Below are 24651 nucleotides of genomic sequence, written 5' to 3' on the forward strand. Positions count from 1 at the left end.
TTGTTTACTCTACCTTTGTTTTGAACTTGCACCCTTTGCCGCCATCAGCACATAAATATTGTGTTAAAGCGCTCATCGGGCACTTTTGGTTTGAGCCGATAATGGCGCCCCCCTGTGGACAAATTGCCCTTTGCTGATTTTCTCCTCTGTACATGGTGTTTTTTTTTGTTTGTTTTTTTAAAACCCTAAATACAAAAATCATCAATCTTTGTTTGGGTAGTTATTTATCAATCAGGAAACAGTTGCTCTGATTTGCAACTTTAATACGACAACCCTAAGTGTGACGTCACTGCAACATGCCACTTTGGTTTGTCAAACATCTTTGACGCTTCTTTTTTCATAAAAACTTGAAATTGTAAAAGAATGTCTATTAGAGTAGATAGTCACCGAACTGTAATTTTTATACATTAAGAATCTTTAAGAATTGTCAGGACGCTTTTTAGATGTGAAGAGTCTCTGTTTGCAATACGTTTACGTATCGTAGCACGATGTAAAACTTTGGTTTACATCCAAAGACACACCATGTGTCTGTGCATGAATGTGTGTGAATGGGAATAGTTACTTCTGATGGTCACGTAACATAGCAACCTCTGCCATAAGTGTGTGAATGAGCAGGTGTGACCTGCGATGTAAAAGGACTTTGAATGGTCAGGAGACTAGAAAAGTGCTCTGAACAACCTGAAGTACAACAAAAACACCAGTGGCGTCGTCCTTGAATTTTTCCTTGAGTGCCTCGTCACTTTGCTTCCAAGACCCATCCAAAATGCTGAATTCCTCCACTTTGAAAGCATTAGCAAAGGATTGTTAGTTTCCCAACACCTTTAAGCTGCCGAACATGCAAAAAAACTGAATAATAATACAAATCTACAGGGTCCTTGCACGACTCTTGGTGCTCAGCGTATGCGTATCATGAAAATAATTCTTAATCCAGTGGTCTGAATGTGTATCTTCGTCAGTGAGTCAGCATTAAATGCACTCTCATTGTGGTCAAAAGCACTCTCTGTCCTCCTTGATAGCACTGAGAGCGACAGATGGTTGCGTGTCAGGGGTCAGGATGCTTGTCACCTCTGTACAAGAAGAACCATTATTGATGCAATAATGGCGTTCTGGTGTTGAGTGATCTAGCGGCACCTTCTGCATGATGAACAAAAGTACTCACTGTGCCTTCAGATGCTCTCGATTAGATGAGAGAAAAATCTTCTCCCAGCCGTCCGCTCCTCATCGTCAGAGCTCAGACGCTGCTGCTTGTGAAGTTGTGAAACAGGCTGGAATATTGTACTGGATCTTTACCTTCATTAATCATACATGCCTTTGAGTAAATTCAGAGCTCGGCAGATTTAATAACCGATGTGCTGGTAGGCCCAGGCAGTCTGTGCGCATCGTACGTATATACCAGTGTAAGGCAGATTATTATGGAGATTCTCAGAGGGAGGTGAACTTTAATAACGGCTCAAAATAAATCAAGAGGCAATATGAAAATTGACAGGCGTTTCTCCCCCTGCAGACTCCAGGTAGAGCGTGGAATTGAAACAACAGCGAGCATGAGAACATCTCAAGTAATATTGCTTCATGAGTGAGATTCTGATTATGCGGGTTAGAATATTATGTGCCACTGCTTTGGGTAATCGCGTCTTCCTGCAGCCGTGCCACTATTGCAATAAATCACAGTTTATGATAATGACTCAGGAGGAAATCATTGACACCGATGCATCCGGAACACAGCGTGCAGCCTTCATGCATATTCAGCGCGGACACGTCTGTTTGCTCATCAGAGGATTCTGCAGAGACATGTGTGATGTCGTGAAAAGATGTAAATCTGCAGCGGTCGACGATGACCTTTTGTGAGCGAATCTGAGATGACCTTAGTGTGTGGATGTAAATGAGAGTAAAAGCTGAATCATATTCATGTAGTCACTGTGCGGTCAAAGATGGAGAGTATCTCAGTGCGCGCCGCAGTCCGACAGTGCCACAGTTTTTACCCCTTCGGCCGGCGCTTGCCCTGCCACACTGGGTTCGTTTGTGGAAGGTGAGCGCAGCCACAATCAGCTGTCCACACATCACGGGAGAACGACAAGATCACACTCGCAACTAACATGTTGCGTTGTCTGTCTGGGAATGATTTGTTGTTCATTCGGTGCCTACTTTGACATAATGTTGATAAAGCGATAAAAAAAATACGATCACGAATCTGTTTATCGTGTTTTATTTTGAAACTGACCGGATGCTCTGGGTGTTTCCTTGTCAGGCTTTCAGTCTGGGTTGTCGGGTTGTCGCAGCCTATTTGAAATAAAGCAGAGCGTAGTGGCGCTGGTGGCATGCTCTGGAGACCGACCACGACTGACCACTCGCTGTGGGAACACGATCGACTAAAGTGGCAGTGAACTTAAGTGGCGCACATGGTGTATGTGGAAATTAGTGGTAAGGCCGTAGGATTGTGATGATACACGTTCAGGTACACACATCAGTTGCTTATATTCCTACATTGTGAGCTAAAACAGAGATTTTCCCGCATGTAAAATGTCACATGATGTCAGATTATCTGCCGTCATCTTCAGAAGTTTAATCCTAAACTCAGGCAGAGATGTCTTCTATAGCTCTCTTTGAGTCTTGCTCTCATGTTTATTCTGTCTCGCCATTTTGCCAATACATTTGCCGTGAACATTCCTCCCAAACTTTGACATTTAGAAGATCAATTATGCCTCGGCATGAAGCCCCTTTCTACCGTCCAAAGATGTAGGTTGAAGAGACAAATCAATGCAAAAAGATGTTCCAGGAGTAAAATAGAAAAAGGTCTTCTCCACATCGACGTGTTTTCACTTCATGACAAACAAATCTTGCTATGTTGCCATCGCTACTGAAGTGTTTTCGAGGCACGATTGATTTAAAAATTGGCAGACACCGACTCTCCCTCGCTAAACTGATCTAACAGTCACGACTTTCCCTGTTTGATTCGCCATGCTGCGATTACAGACCCTTTTTCATCAGAAGATAAATCACCTAAGCCTTGACCTGCAGCTGATGACATAAAGCTCTTGTGAGGACAGGTTTTTTTTCTGTTCTTGAAACAGACAAGCTAATAATGCCGATGTCTCCATCCAGACTACAAAAGAAAACAAGACCATCAGCGACAAGGTCATTTCTATACTGTTGCTAATGACTTAATCTGCTGCCACGGGGTAAAGGTGAAGATTTTATTCCTTCCTTTTTCCACTTCCCGAAAAGAATGATCCATTTGATTTTTGAGTAAGTCAAGGTAGCATTTTTTTATCGGCCTGGGCCGGTTCAGCCTGATTAAAGTTATTTCACAGAATGATTCAAAACTCTGCATTTCCATCTCACACTACATGCCATCGATAAGTACAACACCTTTTTTTCTGAACTGGAGTCATCACTCTGTTGGCCAGGTTTGTTCCCAGTCTGTCCATGATGGACTCGTCACCATCCATAGGACTTTTGAAGAGTATAGAAGCATGCTCATTGCTGGGTTGGCAACAATCTTCGATGATCTCTTTCTTAGCATTCTTCGAAGTGAGAAAGCTGTTCCCAGACAAGTTAGTTATGACCCCTGTTATGTTTTCTACTCAAGTTGAGCAGAAGCTCAGACACCGACTGAGAGAGAGGGAGACTGAATTTTTAAAACTGTCTGAGAGCCCTTTCCAGCGCAAACTCTGAAGGGGCTCTCTGATATTCTTTTCTTATGTTTCTCCACTGCTTCCTTCCAAAATCCCTCAAACCGGCGCCCTGCTTTTGTTCAGGTGAGTTGAGAAATGAAGACTTATCACTTGATAAGCAACAGTTTGTGTTATTCTTCTTTTGGCTCTTCTTCAGGCTGATTCATCCCAATTTGTGATTTTCGTTGCATTTTTGTCTTCCGCCATCTTTCCCATTGTTAGCATGCGGCTCTGCACCTCGATGTTCTTCATCCCCCTTGTGTAAATCTGGCGTACATTTTTTAACTTTTTCCCCTATTTTCCATCTTTTTTTGATCATACTTTTTGAATATTCAGGGGTGTTTTATTCAGTAGTAGGATAAAGGATCTATTAAAATTCTGTCAGTGGACACAGTGTACTAAGCTGCCCTCTGCGGTCGTGGAGGAACTGATAGCCCCAAATGTGCGTTCTCAGTCACCAATGTCATGTTAACCAAGAACCATTACGTAACATTACTGTTTTTCGGCTGATCATTGTTGTGTAAACCGCACCTTAACCCACAGGCTGTGTTCTCAGAGGGCAGCCTGGAGTCGTGAGACCAAGGAGTTCCTGCAGTATTTACAGAATCACGTGTGACGGTGTGAGGTAACGTGCACATTTTTTCACTTTTAGCGTTTAAGAGATGATCTGAACACTGGGTTTGAAGAATTCTATTTGAATCTTATATCTTGAGGCAGAAATGTATTCGCATACTTTCCTGATTTGTGCCTCACATGCGAGGAGGTTTCTAATCATGACACCAATTGCACATTTGTCATTTATTCTCACCGGCTGCAGAGTCTCAGTCAGAACACTATTGGTGAAGAGAAGGCGACAGCAGTGAGATGAGTAAATCAAGCGGCTTCCTGCAGCAGCACGAAAACAAACCACTCAGCTGAAGGCCGAGATTTTCTCTTTTGGGTCTGCCGCCGTTCAGCCTCAATCATGGATTAAATGCAAAGCAGATGATGGGGCTGCTGTGATTGTGTTGCACTCTCTGTTTCTCCCCCCCCCCTCGTCCTTACTCATCTTTTGGCCTCATTACAGACTCACAAAAAGATAATCGAAAAGAGAAAATATGATAAGAGGTCGCACGAGGAGTCAAAGACGGCTTGTCATCCTCGCTTTCATCGAGTACTTGTTACAAATTATTGATTCCTCTTGTTGGCACTGCTCTGAAAGAATGTTCACAGTGATTCAATCGATCACACACACAGGGTCATTGAAGTGTCACTCATAAAATAAGACTTCCCCCTCCAACAGGGAAGTACAGCTAATAAAAAAAAGCGTCCTGACCTGTCATGCTCTCTTATCATCACAGACTTACAATAGGGTTTGAAAAGAAGAAAGAAATATAGTTTTAGCTTCACTCCCTCTGGGGATTTGATGGAAGACCTGACAAGCAGTGACAAACTTCCAGTCCCTGTCCCTGAAGGTGTCGGGGTGAACATTAAGCAGGCAGAGTGATGGAACCTATTTTAGTCTCAGGGAGCTGATAAGGCTGCGATTCTGAATCACACATTTACAGTCACGCTTATTGAAAAGCGCGGGGGGGGGGGGGGGGGGGGTCACTTCATTCAGACGAGCTCTTCACGTGGAGATGCGGGAGCTCGGGAAAAAGAAAAGAATTACCGACGGCCCGCCTTTGTCTCTACCCGACGAGAATTTCAAGGACCTTTTCCAGCGATCTTGTTTCGAGAACTAGACTGTTAATAAAATCTGTCACAGCGTCGAGCTGCTGTGAGCTAACACGCTCATCTGCTAAGTGTTTAACATTCTTAAGAGGCACAAAGTCTTGATTTACTGAGGCAATTTCATCCCGCTATTAATGCTTTCATCTCCTCTTTCTGCTCTGACAAATATCACAATGCTACAAAGGAATTGTTTTCGATGCAACGTCCCAAAGGAGGCAAAGGTTGTGTTGGTACAGAGCTGCAGGAATATGTCAAAAAGGAGAGAAAAAGAAACTTCTTTTTGTGAGCTTGTCTTTTCTGTTTTCACATTTGAAGCGAATTACCTTTTCAGATCAATCCTCCAAACCTGCTGTTTGGCATTTTGAAGCACAACAGTGTCTGTTTTAGACATTTTGAGAAGTTACATATCCTCATTAATGTTCTCCATCAGTCTCAGCATCCTCAATTATTAAGATGAAGTGTCAGCTCTTCAGCTTTATAAAGCAAGGGATCCCTCAGTGAGCGACGGGAACAGAAAAATAAAAAAAAAAATTATCGACAGTGTGTCGTTTGGATTTTACATTCTACTTTATCTTCTAATTAAATGTATGGAGAGTTACACAAAATAGCTAGCAGCTACAACAGTAGGCTATTTTGAGCACATCAAGCCCCATCATAACATCGTCACACCCTTACTGGACAGCATATTCAGCTTAACAAGCTTTCATTTGTCTTACTCATTGTTCCTGTGGCAGCTGTCACTCAGAGAAGTAGTTAGTTGTCCTAAAGGATCGGACAGGAGCAGGTTTGAATCCTGGGTCCTGCGGTGGGAAACATCACCACATACATCACCTTGAGGGCTGGAGGGTCAGAGAGAAGGCTTTCTATATGATGACGTCATACTGACTGCTGTGCAAATGTGTATGTTAGTATGTCATTATAGTCAAGAATGTATCATATTGTATGTTTATTTTTAATTAAAATAGTCTAGGTGGGTTGTCAAAACACAAAAAAATATTTAAGCTTTTGACTTTCATAAACTTGAAACACACGACGTGAATTTGCGCATGCCTACAGTATATGACCATGATATGCATCTTAATTTGATTATAACATGGACAGAGAATTTTGGCTTTAAAAAGGACCCTGTGTGTCAATACAAGTAAATACAATACACTAGGGTGGCAGTATTGTAGCTCAGTCCGGTTGGGAACTGAAGGGTTCAAGCTCTGATGCGGACATTAAAAGTCCCAAATTCAGCTTTTTCTGGTTTGGTGCATGATATTCAAAGTCCGAGAAAACGTGCGTCTTCTCCTACGTCGTCATGTTAGGTGTAGCAGTAGCTGATCCAAGCCCATTGGTTGGTCGTAGCAAGACCGAGCTCCTGCTGAACGCCCATGTGACATCCGTGCTGAGCGACTGAATAATTACAACAGAACGGAAAGGCCAACCAATCAGACCAGACTAGGCCCACGAGGGGACCCTGATCGTGGAGGATTCAGAGCATTACCAACAGGTAGATGAGACAGTCTGCATGGAGCGGCAGTACATGAAAACAGACTTTTAAACATAAGCGTTTGTGAACGTTCTTTAGTCGACGCATACCGCTATATGAACCCCAAAAAGGGTATACTATGGGACCTTTAATAAGGAAGTTGTTTTGGTATCTGCTGAGGTACCAGGTCACCTCTCTAGCACTGCCGAAGTGCTCTTGAGCAATGCCTTAAACCCCCAACCGCTCTGGTGCGCTCTCTGCACAGCATTGTGTAGCAATCCCACTCTGACAGCTCTGTGTGTGTGTGTGTGTGTGTGTGTGTGTGTTTGTGTGTGTGTGTGTGTGTGTGTGTGTGTGATTTGGGTTCATGTGCAAAATCAGAATTTAGAATCTGCAGCCTGAAGTTAGCGCTACTTGTTTAGGACTGCATGGTGGCTGCCAAGCAGAAATAAACAAGGAACACCTTGAAAGTACATTATTATAGTTTACATAACGTCTTTACAGAGGATGGAATTACTCATCACATAAAACAGAGCTCCTCTAGACGTCAATCCCTTCAGCTTACTTAAAAAGACCGATTCAGCAAGTAAATCTCTTTATTTCAAGGAGCCAGACCATGACCTTGCCGGTGCTGTTCCCTCTTTTAAACACCACAAATCAATGTGGGTGATGGCACTCAACCTTATTTTCTTAAGTCAAATAACTCAATCTATTTTTATTTGTGCACTGGCATACCAAAGGTACTCAAGGTCAAAGACAGTATCATCTTGCAGATGCAAAAAAAATCCCAGCGCTGATAACAGTGAATACCAGCACCAGAGGGGCCACAGACACCAACCACAAGCACAGAGAGCGGAGAAACCTCAGTGAACTTTCCCCACACTCAACCAGCTGGTGATTGATTTTCTACACAGATCTCTAAACGGGTGTTGCTCTCCTATCTGTAACAGTAATGAATTTCATTATAAGGCCCCTGGAACACACGCACACACACACACACACACACACACACACACACACACACACACACACACACACACACACACACGGAGGGATGGAGATGCTGGCCGATGGCAGGGGGGAGCAAAAGAGAGCGAGGAAGAGGCGAGATAAAGAAAGACAGGGCGAGAGAAAGGCAGGACTGTCATTCAGAGTCTGTCTGTCAATAGTGACAACGCATCTCCCCCGCCGGCTGAAGACGGAAATAACCGCCAACCGCAGAGCAATTATAAACGCTGCCTACTGCTTTTAGGCAACCTAGATATTTCTCAGAGTGCGTCAGTGTCTTACAGTATGGGAACTACGTACTATAACATGCATGTAAATTTAGACTTTCCACCCTACTTCCTTCGTCCTGCATGTCGTAACCCATGTGCCCAGTAACCACAGTGACCAAAGACAGCCCGAGGCGGTTGAAGCATCCAGGCCGCAGTGACTCAGGACGCACAATTGGATGACTCATTGTCTTGTTCTCCGGGCTAAAAAGGCTCTTTCATCATTATCTCTCCCGCTCTCTTACTGTCTGTCTCTCTCTTCAAACGCCCCCTCCTCCTCCTCCTCCTCTTCCTCCTTATTTTTACACTTATCTGCACCTCTGCATTTCCCAGGTAAATAAAAAGTCATTTAGATTTTTTCCCCCCACCTCCCAGAACCTTCCCCGGGGAGAGTGTTGTCGTGGGACACCACAGAGAGTTGTCGGGGCATTCTGTTGACTTATTCTCACATCTCCTCGTCTCTGTTTGGTTGCTAAGGAAGTGAATTGCAGCGCTATCATTTTGTGCTCATTAGTATTCATGGAGAGCCGGGTCAGGTACCCCAGGAGTGATTGGCGCTCATGAATAAGCCAAATGCCACTAGAGAACTTGCAAAAAAATGGCTCCTGTAGTTTTGTTGGAGATTTAAATCTCAAGTGGACAGTAACTACTATGTGTAGCTTCCAATGCACAGAAATGATTCAAAAAGGTAGCACTTTATTTATTCCCTATCATTATGGGAGTCCATTGGCAGATTTTCTACTTCCATTCCCACCTAGAGCTCGGTCATTATTTATGCATCTCCATTTCCTCCGGAACAAAATTGATTTGACTCCGTTCTCATCATGTTGCCCCCAGAAATGATTTCCCAAACGGGGCATAATGTCATACAAAAATATTAGGTTAACACTTAACATGGACTCTGGAGGAATTTGATGTTGGAGTAGCTGCTCTATAAACTGGTTGACTGTTCTGTGAGTGAATCAAATATTCAGGCCAAATGATTGCTGACAAAAGGACACTGTCAGTCTTCATGGAGGCATGATCAGTGTCCTTGAGCTCTTATTCATAATACTACATGGCTTTAATATTTCATATAATAACGATATAATAAACCCATTTTCCGTGGCGATACTAGTGTCTGTTGGGGCCCCGGGGCAAAATGCACAAGGGGCCCCTATAACCGATGTTCATCACCATTATGTTGTAAATAATCTGACACCAACTAAAGAAATTACAACATGTCAACCCTGTTTCATTTCCAATGTTCACATGAGAACTATTAATGTTGTTAGTGATATTATAAATAATTTTCCACTCACCACTCCACTTACTTTTTTCAATTTTCCTTTTTGTCTCTCAGGTAAGTTGTCCACATTTTCCTTTGGTGACCTCCATTGTCAAGTTTAGGTCTTTGCAGGAATAAGAATTTGACACTTAGCAACATAAGCAGGGTTAGGGCTGTCAAATCAAAAACTAAATACTGAGCGTTTTAAATTTATTGAAGCTTTAACAACAGGAGTACACTCGATACAGCCTGTATGAAACATGTAGTCTCTGTGATTTCATCCTTTTGTTTGTAAAGATGCGCCAAAGTCAAAGATGATCGCAATCATGGAAGTGCTATCTAAATAAAACTTTCAGTTAATGTAGACGCATGCAAAGAGGTGGGGCTGAGGCAGGCCTTAAAAGCCTTCCAGGCGAAAAAGCTGCAGCACACCCCCCTCTGTGAAAATCACACTTATAAAATCAAAATCACTTACAAAATCACTCTTAAAATGCTAATGCGTGCAGAACTATTGTGCTAAATATCAAAACTGCTCAATTAATCCAAAAAAAATAAATAAATCACCCCCCATGTATTTTAAGCAATACAGACGAGCTATCAAAACCAAAAGGGCTTCATGGATCAGGCTGAAAACATGTGAACATTTTTGGAAGTTCTTGGCTTTTGGAGCTGGCCTTTACCGTTCAAGAGCCTGACAACACTGACTGCACTGACTGAATGTAAAATCGTTGGATGTTTAACGTGGTGCCTTTTGAGGAAATGTGAAGTTGTTTTAAGAAGCTATGCACTTGAGATAATATTGTTTTAGACTGATGTAATCGTCATACCATTAAACTTGTTGTCATAGTACACTGAGGGGGCGTCCTCGTGGGGAGCAATGCTGGACTGAATCATGGCACCAAAGGACAAAGGGGGCAGAGAAATAATAGTTTATATTGGACTTTTTAGTGTCATGTTAAAAGAATATTGGACTTTGGTCTGATACTAATAAAAACAAACAACAATCAAAGGCCTTGGCATCCAATATTGGGTCACTTCTTTACTTTTTATTCTGAGAAATTACAATCAAATACATGTGTCTACCTTGTACATACACTGTCTACCTTGTACATACATGTTTTCCGTCTTGTGAAATAGCTGTTGTTTCCTTTTTAGCTGGCTCCTCTGTAGCGCCTCTGTTACTACCTTTAGAAGAAGGTTCAGAGGGTGGATCACTTTGTCCCTTCCTTACACCTCTGCAACATTTAGATTGATGGTGAAAAGTCACAGTGGCGTAAATAAAGCAGATTAAAACAGCAGTCTAATTAATGCTAGTTTTCATTTCATTTTTTCCCCCAAAAGAATTGGTGTTGACCTTCACTTTTTCTTTTATTGAAGGATTTAAATGAGTCATGTGTGTGACAGAGGTCATGCCTTGTTAATTGTGCAGGGTTGTTTTTGGGCTGTGGTTATGGGGCCCAATGTGATGTGTTGGTAGAAAATGTAGCACCTGTAGCTTTCTAGCTAATTAGGCACTGTATGGGTACTAATTGCAATAAGCTGAATGCACCAGTATATTCTGTTGCTGACTGTCTAATACTTAATTAACTTGACGACTCATTGTTATGCTATCACACCAAAGGGTGGTGGCCAACGCTGCATGAGAAGACGTCCAGTTGATGATCTATGTCGGGGAAAAACAGTTAAAAGCAGTATTACATTGATGTGTAGCTGTAGTCTTAATTCAATAGTAAGAGCATGAATAAAAAAATAAACATAACGTAAATCTTTCCGCTAACATATTTGTTGTACTTGTCAATTCACCTGCTTTTAGATAGGCAAACGATTTTGGGGTCAGGGCTACCTTACTGAGCTACTTGTGAGCTACTTGTCTGGAGTTACTTCCCTAAATCCTTAAGTATTTCTTGGGGCCTCGACATCCTGGCCACACCCCTGCGTAGGGGTAACATGTCCAATATGTTACGTGAAACAGTTATTCTATCTGACAGTGGACAGAAACTCCTTTTAAATTTAATGTTTGGTCTGGGGTTCTTGTTTTTTCCTCATCCATAACAAATCCAACGATCTATTCTCCTTTTGTCCCTCTGTTTTTAATTCATCGACTTCATAGCTCTCACCTGTTTGAACTCAGTCACTCTAATCTCTTCACTCTGCCCATGCTTTTACCTCTCCAGGACTACTTTCCATTTCTGTTTTTATTCTGTTCCTGTGCTTTTAGTCTGTTTTTTTGACCTTCTGTTCTGCACTTAACGTCTCAGTTTCTTGCATGTTCTCCAATTGCCTTTTTCTTCTAGTCAAATTGTGCTTCCGAAGATTGAGCTGACTTTCCAAGCCTCACTCCTTTCTTTCTTTCTTCCTCTTCCCTTCCTCCTACACTGCTCCACTATGGAGTGATTCTACATCTTTCATACATTTGTTCATGTTCACTTCTATTCTGACCTTTTCTCCTTTCAGCTAAGACTGTTGCTCCGCCTTTTGACCCTAAATTCCTGTATATGCACATATCGTACGTACAGTACATATCGCTCTATCATGCACTTTCTCCTCCCTGCATGTTTAATCCCATGCTTTAATTTGCCCTGTGTCCTCTGAGTGAAAGCCCGACACCACAAACACTCGTCCTCTCGAGCGATGCATGGCAATGCAAATAAACACCCCTACGCTTTGTCCCGCTCTGTCTCTCTCTCACTCTCTCCGTCTTTCACGAGTACATCCGTGCACATGTTGACGGCTTGTCGCCTGGATGACGTGCCTGCACAGAGGTGACACTGCGTCTGTCACTCTGACAGCTGGCATTTCACAGCAATCCACTAACTACGGCGCTCTAAACACAGACAGGAGATAGAAAGAGATAGGGAGAGAGAGAGAGAGAGAGAGAGGTTGCATAGAGCCAAAGATCAGCAAGAATGAAATAAAACACGACGACAGATGGACAGTTTCACTTTAATATTTCTGCCCTTCTCTTACCCTTGTCTGTGAAGATGAAGGTAACCTGCATAATTTCAGTCTGCTGCTTGGTGCGCACTAACATGCATTGTTGTAGAAGGACACATTGCATTGTTAAAAAAAGGGATGTGTTTTAAAGTGAAATCTAATTGGATAGGATTGTTAATAAAACCATATGGATACTTACGAGCTCCATCTGTACCTTTTTGGACCATATAAATTACTCTTGACTTGCAATGGATCTATGATATACAGTATATGTGCATTTTAAAAGAGCTGTTGTTTGACTATAAAGCGGACAAGGACGGGCCCACAAGTTCTACAAGTCTATATGTGTTTGTATTGCCCTTGATTTAAAAAGTCCAGGAAGAAGTGCATCAAAGAAAAAGTAATATTAAGGCCAGCTGAAGTGAGCAGCACTGAACTGCTGTGGCTGGCACAGGCTGCGTATTGGCTGCAGCAACTTCCTTATAGTGTGGAGCCAGAACAGTGATACCTAAATGTTGGCATTGAAAAACTAAGAAAAAAAAAAAGTATTGACACTGAAACAGGTAATGGTGCTGAAAAAAGTACTGACAATCTTCAGATGATTTTTCCATTTCTTTCTTTTTTCAGCGTGCGTGTAGGCATTATGTTGGTGTGCCCCGCGATGCTCACAGTCATAACATCAGAGAGATGAGCGGGTAAAAGTAGCTCCGGCTGTGCACACTCGCTCTCTCTCGTGCACGCAGCAATTTTATGAATAAAGGAAACAAATAAAGTTTCAACAAGTCGGAACTCCACTTTGGTGACTAGCCCAGACATCCTTCATGTAAGGGAAACACTGGAGTCTGAAGGCAATGGCGTCTACGAGTTCACCTGGAGCTCCAAAGCCACAGGTGAGTTGGTTGCAATCTGCCGTTTTCTCTTCACATAGTGTAATGTCATTGAAGCGTAAAATTTTAACCCTTGTAGGTTCTCTGTAAAGAAACACCAGCAAGTTAAAACCATCTCATCTGTGCTTTAGGAGTTCCAGGTGAGCTTGTAGACACCATTGCAGTCAGACCGCATTCATGCTGGAGGTATCAGGTCAGAAGGCAGGTTCAGGGTCAGTTGTCGTCAAAATGCAGATTACATGTAAATCACGCTCTCATTGCACCGCTCAAACTATCCCCTCCGTGCCAAAGAGGTGACAAGAGATATGAAACCGAAAACCACTCACATCGTAGAAAAATCTGTCATTGAAGGCAAAAAGACTTTGAGGAATCCTCTGATGATAGTTATAATGCTATTTCTTTGTTCTTTATTGAAACTATTTTCAGCACCAATGCCTGTTTTAGTGCCAATACATTTCTTTTTACAATACAAGTGTTTCAATGCCAATCTTTCTTTTTGTTGGCTCAGGTATGTTTTCAATGCCAAATATTATTTTCAATGAAAAGGTTTAGCTCTCACTGTTCTGGCTTCATACTTCCTGCTGTTGCCTCTGTTTGTCTTTATAAGTTTTACCAGAATAAAAGCAAAAATGGATTCTGAAAAAAATGGATTTACAAATGTCAAAGAGTTGTTTAAGACATAAAATGGTGAATAGGTGTGTGCTCTACTATGACCAGTTGTTAATGCGGGTGAAGTAAATGTACAGATTTTATTAATCCTACATACACTAACAGGATTCTATGGATATGAACTGATGAAAGGTTGTCAGAGTGAGGGGCTGCACAAGCAGTTGGGGCTTCAGTGCCTTGCTCAAGGGCATTTCTGCAGTGCTCAGGAAGTGACCTGGTTCCTCTCCAGCTGCCATACTATGGTCCGCAACGAGACTTGAACTGGTCGCTCTCCGGTTCTCAACTCAAGTCCCTACAGACTGAGCGATTGTCCGTCTATCCATTTATCTGATACTAGGTCAAAACGGCTCTTCACATATAAATGTCTCTTATAATTTTGCTTAGCACTAAAAAATAAAAGCTATTGGAGCTCATAAACAGTATGCATGGATGTGCCAACATGCTTTCTTTGTCAACTTGTAAAATTTGGGGTTGGTCTGTTGCACGCAGCCTTAACATACGAAACAATAGAAACCTATCCTGTGTGAGTTGTAATCTCCATCATGGTAGCCATTTTGAGTGCTTTTAAAATATGCCAAATTTCAAACGTGAACAACTTGCGACACATTTTTTAAATAAAGAGCAAACTGTAATGGTAGACAAATCAGATGCTGACACACATAATCCATGCTAAAAGGTATACAGCTGCAGCTGCGAAAAGAAAGAAGGGAAGCTTGTGAAACAAATCTGTGACTGAAAACGCACAAATTAAGACCGATGATATCACTATGAAATTATTGCTGCATGAGTAGATCTCACTAGAATTGAATCTGTATATTCAATTGGAAGAATGTGTCACTTAGATTTTTTCTCATGGCCTGGTTTAGTCTAATTCTTTCAGCGGTAGCCTCAGCGCAGGAAACAGGCTTTGGGGAATAACATATTTAGCAGTGTAATTAAAGGTTATGAGAAGGCTTACTTGTGTATCAGACTATTACTACAAAGTCATGGCTTTTCTCTTGTCTGCTACATAACCTGCTCCCGGTAAGGTGTACAACATCATTTACCGTGATTGTTTATCCTGGTTAGATTTAACCATCGCAATGGTTGAAAAACTACCCGAAAGTCTCCTGATTTGCCTATCTTAACTGTTTTTACACGTGGATTGGTAAAACTTTGATTTAAGTATCCAGATTCTTGTTTCTGTTTATGGTAAGAACTTGGACCATGAAGTATGTCTGTTTCCCCCCTCCCAGTATTTCATTTGCTCCTCAGTTTGTTTCTCTGTCTCTCATGTGTATGACTGGGTAGCAACACCTTAGGTTCCCAATCAAGCAGCAACCGATAGAGTTGAGAAATGAAGCTAATTTGGATGTGCAAAATACTGTTGTCTCCTGAGGGTCTACATGAGGCTGGTTGCAACAACCTCCAAAAGTCTCATACACATCCATGATAAGTTTTTTGCGCTCTGTCAGAGGGAGTGAATCATTTAATTTTTTTTCAATAATGTTATGGCTCAGAGTTTTGCATACTAAGGGGCTTGTCTTATCTGACTCATAGACGGAGATGATGAAAATATCATTTGGGACACTTCTCCATCCTTCATTAATAAAGTCATAATGAGCATAGTTCAACAAATCAATTAAATACAATCAATAAAAACAAAGTACTGAAATTCCAAAAGATAAAATCAAACATTTTCACTCCACAACACATTTGCTGAGGCATATAGTCGATGGTGTCATTCCCGTCAACAACAGGAAAAACTAATTCATTCAGTCTTAATTAAACCAGCTTCAACACAGTGCTGTCAAATGTAACTTTTTGCACAGCAATGCATGATGTTATACTGTATATTGCTTCGATAGATAACATCCGTGACTGGCGCTGTGATGGCGATAGGCGGAGGAGCGTCCTGAGTGCTGTTTGTTTGTTTGTTGCAAAGCTGTGAATCATGTCGTCTAATCGTGTGATTCTGATTGGTATTCTGTTCCTGAATGTACGCTTGATCATCAGAAACTCATCTGGGCGTGATCAAACTTCCATCACCTCTATTTTATCAAACTTTGCGCTACCTGTCACAATGAGGAAGTGGGTACCTGTGCTGCCTCTGCTAACCTGGTTTACTGTGGGTCCCCTGCTCGCGTTTGAAGCCAAGTCAAACACTGCGGTCGGGAGGAGCTGTTATTTTTGCGGGACGTGGACTACCCAGTTCCAGCGGGTCTACAAAACTGGACCGAGATTCTACCCGGCCAACGCGGAGCTGGCAGCGGGACTGCCCAAAGGAGGGAGCGGGGAAGGAGGGGATTCGCTAGGCAGAGGCTAAAGGATCTCTCCCGTACATCCAAGAGTCCACCGCTACCATCTATCCTGCTCGCCAATGTCCGGTCACTCCGCAACAAACTGGACGAGCTACATGCCAACGTCTCGTGTCAGTGGGCATATAAGGACGCGGGTCTGATCTGCGTCATGGAGACCTGGCTTGACAGCACCATCCTGGGCTCACAACTCTCCCTCAGCGGCTTTGGGTCTCCCTTTCGCCTTGACCGGGACACTGTGAGTAGCCGGAAGAGGCATGGGGGCGGGGTCTGTGTGTATGTCAATCAGGCATGGAGTAGGACGGCCACTGTCATAGACTCCAGCTGCACAGCTGATGTGGAACTGCCCGCACTAACTTTTAGACCCAAATACCTTCCCCGTGAGTTTGGTCAGCTCGCACTTGTGCTCGTGTACATCCCTCCATCGGGTAATGTGACGCGCGCGGCGGAGGCTGTTGCGTCTTGCGTCCACAAGCTCGAGATTGCCTCTCCTGACTCTCCTGTGTTTGATCTCGGGGATTTTAATGGATGTAGACTGAATAAGACTCTCCCCACTTACCACCAGTATGTGACCTGTGCCACCAGGGGCGATAAAACAATCGACCTCTGCTATGGCAGTGTCAAAGACGCATACAGAGCTTTTAAAAAACAACCACTCAGTTCTGCTGACCACAATGTTGTCCACCTAGTCCCAGTATACCGCACCAAACTACAGAGAGAAGGGGTGGTCAAGAGACAGGTCCAACAATGGGACAGTGTAGTGCAGGAGACCCTTCAGGGCTGTTTTGACTGTATACTGTGGGAGGTGTTCACAGAGGGCAACACTTTAGACGAGGCCACTGATGCAGTAACATCATACATCACCTTCTGTGCAGAGATGTTGGTCCCAGTTAGAACAGTTAAAGTGTTTTCAAATAATAAGCCCTGGATAACCAACTCACTCAAAACTACCTTGAATGAAAAGAAAATAGCATTTAACCCTGAAAACCCTGGCTGGGCTCCCCTTCCAACTCCACCTCATCTGGGCTCCCTGCAGAGGTGTCTGTCCACATGGCAGAGGATCTTAACGACTTTTACTGCAGGTTTGATCAGTGTGACTACACCAAGGAGAGGGAGGAGCTCACTGCAGAGCTCGTCTCTATGCTTCAGTCCACTGAGGACCTACAGTTGCTGCCTGCAGATGTGGAGCACTCGCTGAAGCGGATTAAGCCCAACAAGTCCCCTGGACCGGATTACATCAGTGGGCGCCTGCTGAAAGTTTGTTGCAGTCAGCTAGCTGGAGTCTTCTGCTCGCTGTTCAACCGCTCTGTGGCTGAACACTCCATTCCATCAATATGGAAGTCCTCCATCATCTGCCCTGTGGCGAAGAAGAGCAACCCTGGTACCAACAATGACTATCGGCCTGTGGCTCTGACATCACTGGTCATGAAGAGCTTTGAAAGGCTCGTTATGGCCCAGCTGCAGGCCGATGTAGGGGTGCACTCTGACCCACAGCAGTTTGCTTACCAGCCACGCAGAGGGGTGGATGATGCTGTACTCACCCTGCTGCATGGTGCCATAACCCACCTGGAAAAGCCCAAGTCCCAAGTCAGCCTGGTCTTTGTGGACTTCTCGAGTGCATTTAATACCGTGCAACCACACCTCATGGGACGCAAGTTGCTCCAGATGAATGCCAACCCCCACCTCATTCTCTGGGTCCTCTTCTTCCTCACAGAGAGGGATCAGAGGGTCAGGGTGAATGGTCACCTCAGCACTGTTCGGACAATATCAACCAGTTCACCTCAAGGTTCGGTCATCTCTCCACTTCTCTTCCCTCTGTACACTAACGACTGTAGGAGCACCTGTAACCCAGGTGTTTTTGCTGCTGATTGTGTTTGCGCTCTGTCCGAAATCTCGCGAGATTTTAAACATACTGCGAGATTTCAAAGCGGTTAAATCCCGTTCAAAATGGCCGCGCCCACACTGACAGCATGAGTGTGGACCCGACCGGCGTTCGTGCTGCTGCAGGTAGGCGATGGTCCGATATTAGTTATTCTGATAAATTGTTCACTGTCATGCCTATCAACCTCCTCAGATGCCTCTATTGCCGTGTGTGACCTCCACTGTGACGGGTTCTTTGTTGTTTGAGCGGAACTGGTGAGTTCTATGAGCTAACATGCTAAAAATGCTGTGTATAATGTGAACTAGTCTGACGGTGCTGGCGCTGGGTGTATTGGTTTTGCACTTTAAATAGAACCACCGTTAACATATAAACATTCAATGTCATTTATACAAAATGTATATAATGTCTTGAACAAGTTACAGACGTGTTTTTTAAAGACTACTCATTTGATTGTTTTGAGCAGTAAACTGTATCTTGTTTAAATAACAACATTGAACAATATTTTGAATGTAATGCATGGTCCTGCTTTGCCCAGGCCAGGTCCGGGGAAATCGGATGGCGAGCTTACAGAAGAGAACCCAAAAAGAAATGATGCGAATCTCCGTCGGTGCGGAAGGAACTGGCATTGAGTGAACTGTATCAATTATTGTTGCAACTCTTGGTACACTGTAGATAAATTGTAAATAATTGTTTTCCACACCTGCACTGTACAAAATACAATTTCACTAAGCACTGCAATCTTGTGTCTGTATTTCATTGAGCACCCCATTTTTCCTCCGAGTCAGCCTAGAATTTTCTATATACTAGCTTTACATTTTTTACTTTACAATTACATTACTAAATTGCAGCATTATACATGCTACACACCACCCCGGGAATAACCTACATCAAGTATTCAGATGACACAGTAATCATGGACACCACAAACACTGTCGGACTACTGCAAACAGAACTGGACTCATTTTCACTGTGATGCAGAGACAACTGTCTATATCTGAACACATCGAAGACCAAAGAAATGATCATTTACTTCCACCATGACCTTTTCACCACACCCTCACTTACAGTCAATAATAATGAAATAATCGATAAGGTTACCTCATGTAAGTATCTCGGCTCCATAATCGACCATAAACTTTCATTTCAACTCAACTCTGAACAAATCTTTTCTAAATGTCAACAGCGGCTCTTTTTTTCTCCGTAAGCTCCGCAAACTTCAGGTTCACCAATCCATTCCCGCAGTTTTCTGTAAATGTTTCATTGAATCCATCCTCACATTCAACATCACCGCCTGGTTTGGTTCACTCACTCTCACTCACCGCAACACGCTTAGTAAAATCATCGAAATAAGCAGTAAAATCATTGGTCAGGAACAGCAGTCACTCACACATCTACACATCTACAACAGCAGAGTCCTGAGCAAAGGCACCCAGATCTCCACTGAGCCTTCACACACCCAGCACCCTCACTACACTCTGCTTCCCTCAGGGCGCTGGTACAGGGCGCTCCCACTGAGGACAAAGAGGGCCAGCTCCAGCTTCCTCCCCACCTCCATCCACCTGTTAAATGGCTGACAGTGACTGTGATCACTTTTTTGACCTATTATTCTTATACTACCACAGCTTTTAATCTATTATTGTTTTTAAGCTATTTATTAGGGACTTCATGACCATCAGGCTTTTAATGTGTGAATGTTGTGTGTGTTGTGTCTTATGTTTCTGTACTAGCGCTTTCCCTGCAACAAAGTTCCTAACGGATAAATAAAGTTCATTTGATTTTGATTTTTTGAATACTTTTCACATTGCACTGTGGAATACAGTGCGCTCTATACAGTGTATAATTTTGCTTACTTGTAACAGTCGGACAACACCATAAATATTGAGTATGCTCTGTATAGTGATTAGTGTTTGCTTTTGGACACAGCCGGTGTTAGTGGACAATGTTTGAGACAATATTTACCGTATGGTGACAGTCATCTACGGGCTTTAAAACTCAATACTCCTGATTGTTTTTGATCACTCACACCTCCTCATGTTCACCCCAGCTCTTCATCTTCTCACACTCAGATCGTTGCCTTAGCTTTAGTGGTAGTTACACTGAGGCCTCATTCTGTAGATTTTGTCCAAGGACATTTCATGTCGCCCATCTGTCCTGCACCCCTGCAAAAAACTCATCTCCTCTATCCCTTCATAACCATTACCTGGTATACCAGGAGTGATTTAATGACTTCACCGTGAGCCTGTCTGTGACCTGTGCTTGGGTCCACCCTGGTATGTGCAGTCTGTTTTAAACAACGATAAGTCGATAAGTTGCCTCTTTGATGAGGGTGAGATACAGAAAGGTCCCCCCAAATGATCACCATCCTGAATAAAATTCAAAAGCTTTAAGATTATTCAGAATAAGAAAGCAAAAGTAATTCTTTCTATAGAAACACTGTGAAAAAGAAAGTTTTCAGTCTTAGAAGAAATGGAGCAATCACAGAACTTAGGAAGTTTAAGTCATCTCAGAAATAGAGTCCCACTCTTCTGCACTAGAAAATGAAACTGAAAGAGTAATAAAAAAAGGCATCAGAAGATGGGGGAAAAAGGTATAAGTGAGCAACAAGAAAGCTCTTATAGCTTTGAAATGGGTGAAAATGTTAGAAATGGAGGAAACGATTCAGCTGAGACTATCCTCTGCAAAGAACTCGACAGAACTCTCTTCACATGGGACAAAAGTAGTAGACTATAAAAAATGATCCAGTGGTAAAGAGATATCTTAGCCCAACCAAAATTGGCAAACTATGCAAAAAGCAGGGAAGAGAGAAAGAAAGCATTGGGGAGATGGCAAACTTTATGATCCTGTATTGTCTGCTGGAAGATTGACTGAAGTGGTGAGTTTTGTGAGGTTCTTGAAAATGGAAAGTGCATCTCATTTCAGGTAGCATCCTGTGAAGGACCTATAGCCGTCGTATCCTTCTTAGGCTGAGACATTATGGTGTACAGTGCTTTCTCACTTGTGATCACCAGCTGTCTGTGCTCTTACTGCTTTGTTCCTAAGCACAGTGGATAATTCTTGGCAAGTGCACTAGCTAACGTTACTAACGTCAAGTAACTTGAGAAATTATTTTGAAAACAGTTTGAAGTTTTAGGGCCCATACATGTTTTAAACAATGTCTAGGTAGATATCGGATAGAGCTAAAACCAATGACTGACATTCAAAAGTTCACTACTTTAAAATGAGATTCCACCATTTTGTTTCAAGTGGCGGGAGTTGATTCTTTGTTGGCCAGAGAACAGAGGATGCACTTTTTAGCCACATTTTATGGAGCCGCTCAAGACCAGACAACCCTAGACAAGCTGCTGTGAAGCAATCATTCTTCAAATGCGCCCTCTAAAGGATGCAGCTCTTTACACTGAACAGACCCCACACCCAAAAAACCCAGTATGATCATAGTTTATTTCTCTGAAAGTTACTCCCTCAGTGGGTATGTGATCCCTTGGTACCAATAATGTGAAAGCACACCAGTACATAAATTACTCATGATTGGAAAATAACATTTATGTAACATCTCTTTAACACATAAAATTTAAACACAGTACTACTGATGAACTTCACTAAACCAGATCAGCCCTGCTGTTTTACAAACCTTGAAGATGTATTTAGTTAAGTAACAAACAGCCTTACTTGGGTAGATTTGTGTGCATACCGAAAGCCACCAAAAACCATATTAAAGCACATTTTCAAGACAAAATGTGGAACATTGGATTGGTTCTCAGCCGAGCATGACGGGGCCTGGAAATTGATATCCTTTCAGGGTGCACAAGTTACTCTCTAGCATTCAGAATGACAATGGAGGTAATCATTGGGCCATTAAAGTGGATTTTTTGTGGCCAAAAAAAAGGACAGTCTTTAAAATGGCTTGAACAAATCTACACTGACTTTGTTTCAAAACACAGGAGGAGCAGAGGGAGATGGAACAATCTTTTGTTATTGACTGTTATTTATCATTGCCTTCCTGTTAATTGCATCTCATTTCCTTTTTTCTTTATGTGCCATATTTATCCAGCGGACATTTTCGTCGATTCTTATCCTTTTGCCAGATCGTTTGACGAATCAAACAGTTGCCTAAAACTTTGGGTAACATGATAAGATGGGTAAGAAGGGTAACAAACACTTTGACAATCAGACTTTTTTGAAGTAGTTGAATCCATTTTCGACCTTATGTCTTTCCATCCAAGTGAGGTTTATGGGATGAAAAATGCTGTAGTTGTTGTCAATGTTCTCTTTGTCTCCAGGGGGCAGCTGCAAAATCTCTTGTTTTTCCAACTTCCAGCTCTGCTTTTTTTGATAAAACTGCTGGCGAGGAGTGACTGTGCACATTTTGGGCATGAATTCTTGTCCCCTCATTCACTTTTATTGCACAAAAACGTGCTTCTAAGATTCATATAGCACCCTAAAGCAAGAGTGCAGGCAATGCTATAGATAAGAACAATGCCAAGTAATCTGGGGAATGTATCACCAAGTGGGATAATTCTTTAAACCTGGCTAATCTTTCATGGTTATTCACTGTGAAAAGTTTAGCCGTCAGGACGAGGTTATGGTCATGTTCCAGATAAAACCTTGCTGTATGGGGGTTTCCTTTTATTGGTCTTATTACTGATGATAATGTGAGCAGCACGCAGGACCACTGCATGCTGGAAATGTGTGAACCTATATTGTCACATAAGTAATGAAATACACTCATCTCGTGCAGTTACAGTAACACGCTCTGCGATGTGATGTAATGTGAATATAGTGTACACATGTGGCACCAATGTTACGTCATTACAGATGCAATGTGTAAACACAAAGACAAACTGAGGGAGGAACTTTGTAACCGTCCTTTTGCAGAACTGCAGTCTGTATGTGACTTAAACTCTGGTTTGACAATTTACAAAAACTCAATATTTGCTTGTATTCTCCATTACTGTAAATGATTAATGTGGGAAAGATGTGCTTTGTCTGTCATCTTCTCTTTTTGTGTAAAAAAAAAAAAGCATCAGATGAAGTGTCAAACCTCCCTTATCATGTCAGAGAGAACAAAGCCTGAAGCAGAACAATAAGCGGTAACATGCACTTGTGTGAATGTGTAACTTCATCTATCCTTCCAGTGGTGATTGTTACAGTCAACGTTTGCCATGTCTGTTTTTCTCGCAGGGACATTTCTTATCCTGCTCACTTGTCTGACCAGCTTTGGCTGTGTTTTTTCTTCTTCTGATACTGAAAACAGCCGATGCACACAGCAGCACACCCATTTGAAGTACTAACAAATCTAACAGGTGGGCGACATTTCCAAAGTGGAGGCACTCAGTTGTCAGTGTCACAACTATGATGTAGCAATTTAGCTCTATCAGAAAAGATTTTACAGTCACTCAGATTTGTTCAATAAAAAAAAAAAAAAAAAAACAGAGCTAAAATAATTCCCAGATCTGATATAACCACACCACTACTGGTGCTCCCAGTTGGGGTTCAGTTGGTAGAGTCGTTGTCTCTCAACCTGAAGGTTGAGGGTCCAATCCCCAGCAGCATTATTAATATGTCTGAAGTGTCCTTGGACTAGACGCTTAACCCCCGAATTGCCCCCATTGCTTTGTCAGCGGTGTATGAATTTGATTCGTTACTTCTGATGACCACTTAACATAGCAGCCTCGACCGTCAGTTTGTGGACGGGTAGGTGGGACTAGCGGTGTAAAAGCGTTTGAAGTAGTCAGAAGACTAGAAAAGTGAGATATATAAGCACAAGTCTGTTCACCATATTACAACATTAAACATGAGTTGTTGATCTTTGTCTTGCCAAAAATGAGAAAACTTGTGTCATGAAGCTTGACTTTTAAACCACATTTTAATTGTCAATGTATTACAGCTTATATTAAAGCTAACCTGACTGCAAAGCCCTGAAAGTGAGACATCTAGATTCTTATATTTTGAAGGTTAGGACCAAAGCATCAGCTGTTGATGAGCTTGCAGGAGAAAGTTAGTGAAGTGAGCGTAAGACACAGTGAGTGTCGAAGGGCAGACTCACCTGACGTGTAGAGGAACATAAGAGGACGTTGTTATCAGTGCCGATCCTTCCGTGACGCCAACAGGCTGTCTGGAGAAGGACAAGCTGCCTTATCAGAAGTTCAACAGATGACTAAAAAAAAAAAAAAAAATGTTCACCATATTGCAAGATTAAGACAGGCATTTCCATCAGGTGTTGCTGCGTGTGTGTGTGTGTGTGTTGCATCGTGTATGTGTGTGTTTATTTTATGGTAATCCAGGTGAGTATGGCAATATGGGTGTTGTAATAATGTGTTATTTTTGAAATACCATTTGACTGCTCATTAATAATTTTCCAGAGCATGCTGGCATTTGCTCTGGAAAAAAAAACATCTGTCTGGGACTCAACCCTGGAGATGCTATTGTTCTGTGTCTGGTGGTTGTGAAGGTGCGTGTGTCTGGTGTGTGCTCGAAAATGCCTCAATCTCTCTGCTTCATTGCTTCCACTTTTCTAATTTTCCCCTCTAATTACCTTTTCTTTACCATCATTTCCCTTTTTAGCATATGAATTGAACGCTGAGTG

At 42.4% G+C, this 24651-nt stretch overlaps 2 long non-coding RNA genes across 2 annotated transcripts in view; both read left to right on the forward strand.

Annotated features, from left to right (window-relative positions):
• LOC306841247 overlaps positions 1–24651 on the forward strand; it is a 133280-nt gene that overhangs the window by 84887 nt on the left and 23742 nt on the right. The gene's annotated exons all lie outside the window — the stretch shown is intronic.
• Positions 18066–18688, forward strand: LOC306841380. The gene is made up of 3 exons (XR_013781488.1): positions 18066–18193; positions 18261–18322; positions 18609–18688. It is a non-coding gene; the product is annotated as an uncharacterized lncRNA (long non-coding RNA).

This window comes from Symphodus melops (assembly GCF_947650265.1).
Source record: "Symphodus melops genome assembly, chromosome: 20".
Classification (NCBI taxonomy): domain Eukaryota; kingdom Metazoa; phylum Chordata; class Actinopteri; order Labriformes; family Labridae; genus Symphodus; species Symphodus melops.